Source organism: Nannospalax galili, unplaced genomic scaffold (assembly GCF_000622305.1).
Source record: "Nannospalax galili isolate Female #2095 unplaced genomic scaffold, S.galili_v1.0 scaffold1200, whole genome shotgun sequence".
Classification (NCBI taxonomy): Eukaryota; Metazoa; Chordata; class Mammalia; order Rodentia; family Spalacidae; genus Nannospalax; species Nannospalax galili.
In genome coordinates, this window is record NW_008347131.1 from 380,779 (window position 1) to 390,083 (window position 9,305).

Here is a 9,305-nt window from a genome sequence, read left to right on the forward strand (position 1 = left end):
CCCCCGGTCCCGGGACCCCACCCGCCTGAGTCTCTTGCACCCACCAGTATCCCTGCTCAGGCCGCCCTAACCTTCGTAGCTCTCTGGGAGAGAGCCCCTTCTCTGTCCCCATTACTGCTGCTCAAATGTCCCCAACTTAAAAAGAAAATGATCCAAGCGGCAAGTTCTCAGCCAGGGTTCATTCTAGCTGTACACCGTGGAGGAGCACCCACGCTGACCCAAGTCGCCTGGGAGTGACCCCGGCCCCCCCTACCGGCCTAAACTCTAGACTTTATTGTAATATCTCAAAAATATGCAAGGCTTGCTTATACATAATCCTCTTGGCCTTTTTTGACATCAAACAAGGAACGTCAGGGGGGCTGCAAGTGCTGTGTCCTAACTAGCATTCTCTCTGTCAAAATTCCTTTTTTGAGATTTTTCTTCATGCATCCCGGTCCCTCCCCTGGTCTAGGCAGTGTTGTTCTAGGGCTAAATAATTCGGAGACCTCCCCTTTTTATTTACTTATTTCCTGAGGTGGTTGTCTGGGTCCTGTCACCCCAGTTCAAACGTTCACATTTGGCCCAGACTTAGTTCCTCCTCACTGTATGTAAATCAGAGTTTGTTAGGCTCTTCACCATCTTTGATTTTTTTAATCTTGACAAGGAAAGGAGGGAGCAAGGAAATAAATCCGTATTTGTAGTTACATTCCTCCCAAGCCGCGGCCTTCTTCCAGCTTCCGTTTGTAGGGCTTCTAGCAATATTAAACGTTTGGATTACCACATGGAATTGTAAACTACTGTCTTTATTAATTTTGTGGTCTATCCCACTCTCCAATGCATATTAGTAATATTTGTTAATTTTGCTACCTTCCATGTTTCTAGGTTGGATCTTGTTTTGTTATTTTTGCCCAAGTCCTCAACTTTCCAAGGACCTGAGGTATCACTTTCCCCGCCAAGCTGATATGCCAACATTTTCTGGCTTTCAATCATCTGTGGATTTCAGTAACTCTTTTTCTTCTCACCAGTAAACAGAGCCAGAAAGACCCAAATGCCTGGAGTTAGCTGAGGGGAAAGTAATTTGGTATAGTGCAAACTGGATATCAGGTGATTTCTCCAAATGGATAAGCTGACATTTCATCCTTGCTTGTTTTCCATTTTTCAAGGCTTTTGCTTTAAATTGCCGTCTTTGACTAAAGCTAACATTAACTATACTTTGTGAAAGCTAAAATAACAGGAAACGTGATGTTAACTCTTCTTAGTAACTTTATGCTGCTTGGGGAGTTTTGTTTTGTTTTGTTTGTTTTGTTTTGTCTGAAATTTTTGCCCAGATGCAATGTGGTTGAACAAGCATCACCATAGTAACTAATACCAAGGTATTTTCTAGGTGTGTAATTCTTCTTGGAGACTGAAGGCGGCAGTAGAGTCAGACGTGGGGTTGCATGATTTCAGAATTTAGGAAAGACAATCCTGTAGCCACCTTAGCCTGAAGTCCAAGGAAAAGGAAGCGAAAAATGAAGACTGATTCCTCAGCTTCCTTCCCCTTTGTAATGAGCTCTTGGTTAGTCTCAGGATTTCAATACATGTTGCTTATGAAGACTCGGTTTTCAAACCCGTTGAGAAAGACCTTGTGACTCTGGATATTTTGTTCCCAGCGAAAACTAGGGACATGTGGTGTGATGAATGTTTGTCAAAAAAAAAAAAATCCAGGACTGGTGGTCCCCATACTTTCAATGTCAGGGGATTAAGAATTTAGAACAGTTTCCACTCTGTATGCAAAGGACAGGTTCCTTTCCAAAGCAATGATTTGTGTTGTTTTTCTGGGATTGGCGAGGAAGAGGGAAGTTGGCTGTCCCTGTCTGACTCAGCGAGAGAGACTGCATTTTCAATGTGTATCCCAAGTCCTTCGCCACTGTGGACCAGCACAGTTTTGGTGTGCAGAGCCATCCCTGGCTGCTGTGAGTCACTGGGGCTATCAAAGGGTAGAAACTAACTTCGTGCAGAGTCCCAGGCTGGGTCACCCCCTAGGGTGAGTTAAGTCTTGGCGGTCAGAAACTCTTCTTATGCCAGGAGGACTAAGCCATATTTATTTTTACCAGGCCTCTCAGACTCTCTTGTTTGGAGTGAGAGATCCTGAAAAGCATGCCAGAATGGGCTGTTTGTCTCCCTTTTATTATCCTGTGGGACAGCCCCTAGAAAAGTTGTAGGGGACTGCCAATTCCCCAGGGGTCTCAGAGGCACTGGTTTCCTCAGAAACACCACCCCCCTTTCCTTCATCCTTGTAGGACAGTTCAGGGAACTGAATTTCCAAGATCACAATATTGCCTTGCATCAGACCATCACTAATAGCCTTTTCAAAGGAAACACAGGGAGTGCTCAGAAACAAGATAAAAGTGGGCACAGTTTTGATCCAACTGGGCTGGTAGAATTCTCTTACCCAGGCATCATTCAACAACCCAATTTCTAAGTATAATTCTTCTAAAAGGGAAAAGGTCTGAAGCTTCACATTTTCAGTCAGCCAGTAGTGAGTTCGTAGGCATGGGGCAATATCTAGAGAGGGGTTGCTATTGGCATCTAGTGGGTAGAGACCAAGTTTGATGTTGATTGTCCTATAATGAACAAGGCATCTCCCAACAAGAAAGAATTGCCCCGTCCAACCAGTAAATAGTGCTGAGCTTGAGAAATTGCTTTAAAAGATTGAGAGCACAAGTTTGCAAATGATGAATCCTCAATCTCTGCAGACTCACTTTCTTGTTGAAAGCAATGCAAATGGAGGGCAAGAGTTCTTAAAAAGTTTTACAAGGGAGCTGGGTGTGATTACACCTGTGATCTCAGCACTTGGGAAACTGAAGCAAGAGGATTGCAGTAATTCAAAGCTGATTTTAATTTACCTAGTGAGTTCCTAGGCCACCCTGGATTATGGTGGAAGATCCTGTCTCAAAAAAATAGAAAAATAAAAGAAAAAATAGTGGCAAGGGGAAACAAGAAGGCTACAGGTAAAGGCACTATAAGATGTTGCCCTTTGGGGCTGGAGAGATGGCTCAGCAGTTAAGAATACTAACTGTTCTTGCAGAAGACCCGGGTTCAAATCCCAGCACCCACATGGCAGCTAACAACTGTCCGTAACTCCAGTTCCAGGGAATCTGACAGCCTCTTCTGTTCTCCGTGGACATTGCATGACACAGGTGCACTTACGTATATGCAGGCAATACACACGTACACACAGAATAAAAATAATAGTTCCAGGGTCTGACAGCCTCTTCTGTTCTCCGTGGACATTGCATGACACAGGTGCACTTACGTATATGCAGGCAATACACACGTACACACAGAATAAAAATAATAAATAAAATATTAAAAAATTTAAAAAATATATGTTGTTCCCACAATTATCTTCCTTAAGAAGGCCTATTTCCAGTATTCATTAAGGGTGTTTTATGCCAGGCACTGTGGAGACAGTAGTAAACAGATATATTGGGGTTCCTGGAACTTGTAATGGTTGCAAGGGGGCTGCAAATTTGGAAGGGCAATAAAAGAATGATCCCATAAATGAATTTAAAGTTACAAATAATAGAGAGGTTTGAGGAATGCACAGGGATCTATGAATGGAGAGACTTAATTTAGGTTTAGAAATTTGAGGAAGGCCTATTAGAAGTTCTGACATTTAAAGTGTCATCAGACAGGCTAAGTACAATAGCTCAGGGCTAGAGTGCTTGCCTAGCATACATGAAGCACTGGGTTAGATCCACAGCACCAAAAAGAAAAAGGAAAAGAAAGTGTCATTAGGCTAAGAGTAGCTGGGGATGGTTTTCTCAGGCTGAAGGAACAATATGTATAAAGGCCCAGGGTCAGAAAGGAAGCCATAGGATGTATGGAAAAGGGTCAGGTAACATTTAGCAATGGCTGTCCTTTTATCTAGGTCAGGGAACAACTACTAGAGATTAGAAACGGTGGACTCTTCAAGCAGTAGCATTTCTGTGCTTGCTTTCCTTCTACTGCCCCACCCCCTATTCCTCTTTTTGTTTTTGTTTGTTGGGACAGATACTCATGCATCCTCCATTGGCCTTGAATTCACTGTACAGCTAAGGATGAGTTTGAACTCCTAATTCTCCTGCCTCTACTTCTCAAGAGTGCGGGGATTGCTGGGTGTGGTGGTGCACACCTTTAATCCCAGCTCTTGGCAGGCAGAGGCAGGCAGAGGCAGGCAGATCTCTGTGAGTTCAAGGCCAGCCTGGTCTACATAGTGAGTTCCAGGCCAGCTAAGACTACAGAGAGACCTTGTCTCAAAAGAGAAAAAAAATAAGTAAAAAAAATTTTTTAAAAAGGCCAGGTGTGGGGGTGCACGCTTTTAATCCCAGCACTTGGGAGGCAGAGGCAGGCAGATCTCTGTGAGTTCAAGGCCAGCCTGGTCTACATAGTGAGTTCCAGGACAGCTGGGGCCACAGGGAGACCCTGTTTCAAAAAGACCAAAAAAAAAAAAAGAGTCCTGGGATTACAACTATGTGCCACCATATTTAGCTTCAGCTTCTGTGCTTTCTGGTACCATGTCTAGTGTCAGCATTTTTTAATGTTCTAGTTCAGCAGTGGGAACTTGAACCAGGATCTGAGCCATGTGGCTGATTTTGTGCCCTGAAAGGTAGGGTTTTCCAGAATATTTTTATCTCCGGCAAATTTGACAGTTACATACCTGACATGGCTAAATAGAGCATTTGGAGCAAGTAACTTGCTTATTGTAGCAGTAAATTTAGAGTGGTGGATAGATTGATAAGCAAGCACTTGTTTAATGACAAATACAAATCAAGCAACCATGTAAACGGTCTGTTTCCATATTTACTCCTTTGTGATTTCTTTTCTAAGCAGTAACCAGAGTGACTTCTTTAAAAAGATAAATCAGGGGGCTAGAGAAATGGCTCAGTGGTTTTTGCAGAGGACCTGGGTTTGGTTCCCAGCACCTACATAGTGGTTTACAACTCCAGACCTCTAATTCCAGGAGATCTGATGCCCTCTTCTGCCTCTGTGAGTACTGCATGCACATGGTACATGCATATGCATGCAGACGAAACATTTAGACACATAAAATAAAAGAAATAAATAAAATATTTTAAAAGGATAAGTCAGATCATGTCATGTCCTAAAAATGCTTACTTCTCACATGTGCTTCAAGGTTCTTCGTGATCTGACCTTTGTCTGCATCCATTACTTTTCTCAGTCTGTTCTAGCCACACTAGCTTTCTTTCAGCCTCAAAGCACATTTTCATTGCTGTCTCACAAACCATCCATGTGATGTGTCTTCTACTTTGAATGCCGTTTCCCTACACACGTCCTCTAGTGACTAGTTTTAGCATCACAAACTCAGAGATGCCTCATGACACCATTATGAAGTTGTCTTGGACTCACAAAGTACCTATACTCTGCTTGGCTTTCTCTGTAGCACTTAGCATTCTTTAAAATAAGGCCTGTTTGTTGTTTTAAGATTATTGTCTCCTTCCAAACCACTAAATAATAAGCTCCAGTGGTGTGGTACTCTGCTTATTTTATTCTCTAATACCTTAAAATTGTGCCTGCCACATATGACTCAACACATTTTTGTTAAATGAATGAAAATCAGGCAGTCTGCCAAGTATAGGAAAATGCAAAGATCACTAGGACAGGGTTCCTAACTTTAGGAAGCTCCAAACAAAATGGAGAGGAGGACTTTCAAAGCAAGGATGATGTAGTCAAAGCATGTACACAAGGCCCTGAAAACAAAGACTAGAAGATATTTAAGTTTGAGGTACCTGGACTTTGAATATGGGGGAAATTTTTGCTGTATAAAGAAAGGAAAAATGGCGGTACATGCCTATACCCCGGCACTCTGAGGCTGAGGAAGGAAGATCACAAATTCTAGGTCAGAATGGGTTATATAACAAGACTCTGTCTCAACCTCCCCCCAACAAAAATGTAAAAAAGTGAATTTTAAAAACAAGAATAGGGGCTGGAGAGAAGGCTCAGAGGTTAAGAGCACTTACTGCTCTTGCAGAGGACCTGGGTTCTATTCCCAGCACCCACATGGCAGCTACGAACCGTCCTTAACTCCAGTTCCAGGGGAATCCAAAGCCCTCTTCTGACCTCCGCAGCATTGCATAGCACGGGCACAATCACATACATGCAGGCAATACACTCATACACATAAAATAAAAATAATAAATAAGTGTATGAGTGTATTGCCTGCATGTGTGTAACTGCACCCATATCTTGCAGTGACTGTGGAGGTCAGAAGAGGGCATCAGATCCCCTGGAACTGTTATGGATGGTTTGTAGCTGTCATGTGGGTGATGGGATTTGAACCCAGGTCTTCTGCAAGAGCAACCAGTGCTCTTAACCACTGAACCATCTCTCCATAGTCTTAAGAAAAGTTTCCCACAAGATCAAAAGACTTAAAAAGTCATGACAGAACCTAAATTCTATCCCGTCTAGCTTTATAGTCTGATAATGGGCACATCATAGAAAACAGACTTGCCCTTCACTCTTCCCCTCAAAACTATAGGACCATAATATATAATTCTAGTTTCTCCTGGAGGTTACTTGGTTCAGTCATCCATGGACTAATCTAAACCAGTAATTCCTTAAATATACTAAATATGGTGGGTGTTTTTTTTTTGTTTTTTTGTTTTTTTTTTCCCCAGTCTTTTTGAGACAGGATCTTCTGTAACCCCAGCTGGCCTGGAACTGACCATGTAGACCTGGCTGGCTTTGAACTCACTGAGATCTGCCTGCCTCTGCCTCCCGAGTGCTGGGACTAAAGGCATGGGCCACCACGCCTGGCTAAATATACTAAATTTGTTTTGCAAAATGTGTATACACATATGTTTATGTGTTTGTTTTTCTGAGACAGAATCTCCTGTAGCCCATACTGACCTGGGACTCACCGTGATGCCAGGGATGACCTTGAACTCCTGATCTTTGTGTCTCTACCTAAAAAGTTCTGGGATTATAGGCATGTACCACAATGCCTAACTGTCTGTGTGTATGTCAGTCTCTGTCTCTCTGTTTATTTTTGTCTCTTTCTGTTTCTGTCTTCATATGTGTGGGAGGGTAGGAAGGTGGTCTGGGGATAGAACCCAGAGACTTGTTCATGCTAATGAAGCAATTCCTCTACCACTGAGCTATATTCCCAACCACTGTGTGTGTGTGTGTGTGTGTGTGTGTGTGTGTGTGTGCGTGCGCATGTGTGCTTGTGCATGCGTGCGTGCGTGCATATGCCTGTAGGACTACAGATGCCATAGAAGACATGTGGATGTCAGAGGACAGTGGGGAAGTTGGTTCTCTCTTTCCACTGTGTGGATCCTGGGAATTAAACTCACGTTCTCAGGCTTATGGCTGAGTGCTTATACTCCCCGAGTCATCTCATCAGCCCCCTAAAAGGTAACAAAAACTTAGCCTTTCATCTCTTCTTGCATGGTTTTTGCTAAGTCCTCTGCTTCCCGAATGCTGGGATTAAAGGCGTGGGCCACAACTCCCTGCTCTTTTTCTTTTTCTTTTTAAATTCCCTTAGATCTCTGGTTTGTTGATTCTTGTGGCAGTTCAAAATGACTTTTCTGTAGATAGCATTTTTAATTTAAGCATGTTAATCTTGGGCAGTGGCATCATGCTTAGTTTCTATTTTGCTTGTGCAAGATAAGTCTTTTAAAAAGAGCCCAGTGGCTCAGCATGAATTTCATGACCTGCATTTCTTAGTAGCTACTTTGCTGTTAGCATCTTTTCTGCTTGATGGATTGATAAAAAAGCTTGCCCTAGTTTCTTGAACCTGTTTTGTAGCAATAATTCAACTTGCATTTATTCTTTCTTTATTTCCCTTAGGTTAGACCTATTTAGTGTATTTATGTTTACCTTTCTGAAGTAATCAATTTTCTTTGTTATCAATATGTTAATAGATCTTTTGCATTGCCAAATATGTCTGTTAATTTTCTCTACAAAATCAGAAGTTAGGAGGAGTGGGCATGGATTTGATCAAAACACCTTATATGCATATATGAAATTCTCAATAAATTATTTATTTTTTAGGGGTTTATTTATTTTTGGTTCTATTTTCACCCTTTATTTGGAATACAGAATACAGTTAGTTTCAGACTTTTAAGAATAAACGTGGTGATAAAGTGTTGAAAATAAGTATGACCTGAATTCTGAGAGTAAGTGGTTTTCCAGTTTAGGGGGTAGGAAAGAGAAAAGGCACAAGATCATCTCGAAAGGAGAAGAGAATACATTACTCAGTGAGCCACCAAAGGGTTTGGCTTCAATTCACTAAGGGCAAGCAGTACCATCCTGAGCAACCGTCCATGATTTTCATCACAGCAAATCAGAATCTCCAATTTCAAAGTAATTGTAGGTACATGAGAGGAAGCAACTCTAGACTGACTTCTTAATTGATCTGGATGACTATGAAATGTCCCCCATTCCTGAGGTGGCAAAATCTCAGAGTGTTGATGCAAGGAGCCTTTCATGTGCTCCCAGTTGTTATATAGTGCATAGAGGCTGGTGTCTGTCCTGTCAGACCACCTAGTGCCATTCCTCAAAGACCACCTGTACATTTATACAACATGCCCATCATGGTTCCAGCTGCTACAGTGTTGAGGTTATCTTCTGCACCTTGTATTTTCTCAATGATAACACCAAATGCACTGTAGAGCAAAACCAGAGAACCTAAAGTATTAGCCCAAAGTGCCCCTTGCCTAGTCACCACATTCAAAATCTGTACATTTCTTGGTTTGGACCAGGCCATGTTCTGGGTTTCCTTCAATCCTAGCTGAAGACCATTCATTGCCCCAAATGCAGACCCGGGGTCATGCAATATCCTCCAATGGTAAAGAAGGCTAGTTCAAATCTTCCCTGGGTTTTATTAGCTCCAGTTGGTAAAATAAGCTCATCAGTATCCTGACCGAGGTATCGTGGAACCACATTTAAATAAAGAGACAGGGCATTCATACCAGTTAGTGGGACGCCAGTAAGGGGCGGCCTCCTCCCTCTCCGAAGAAGCTGGCTAAGCCGCTCATGGTCTTGTTGCCACTTTCCCGGCTGCCCTCCATGACAGTCACAGCCAACTGCCTTGGGCTTCCCACCGCCACCTCAGGCCGGGGTCGTGTAACTCGACCGTGGCACCCATGGCAACAGCAGGACTGGAGAGATGGTCCAGCAGTTAAGAACACTGGTTATTCTTACAGAAGACCCGGGCTCAAATCCCAGCACATGGCAGCTAACAACTGTCGGCAACTCCAGTCCCAGGGGATCCGACGGCCTCTTCTGACCTCCACAGGCATTGCACGACATGGGTGCACTTACCTACATGCAGGGAA

General features: G+C 42.9%; 1 pseudogene; it reads right to left on the reverse strand.

The window, feature by feature from the left end:
- LOC103742558 overlaps positions 1-9,038 on the reverse strand; it is a 9,320-nt pseudogene extending 282 nt beyond the window's left edge.
- Positions 9,039-9,305: the final 267 nt, after the last annotated feature.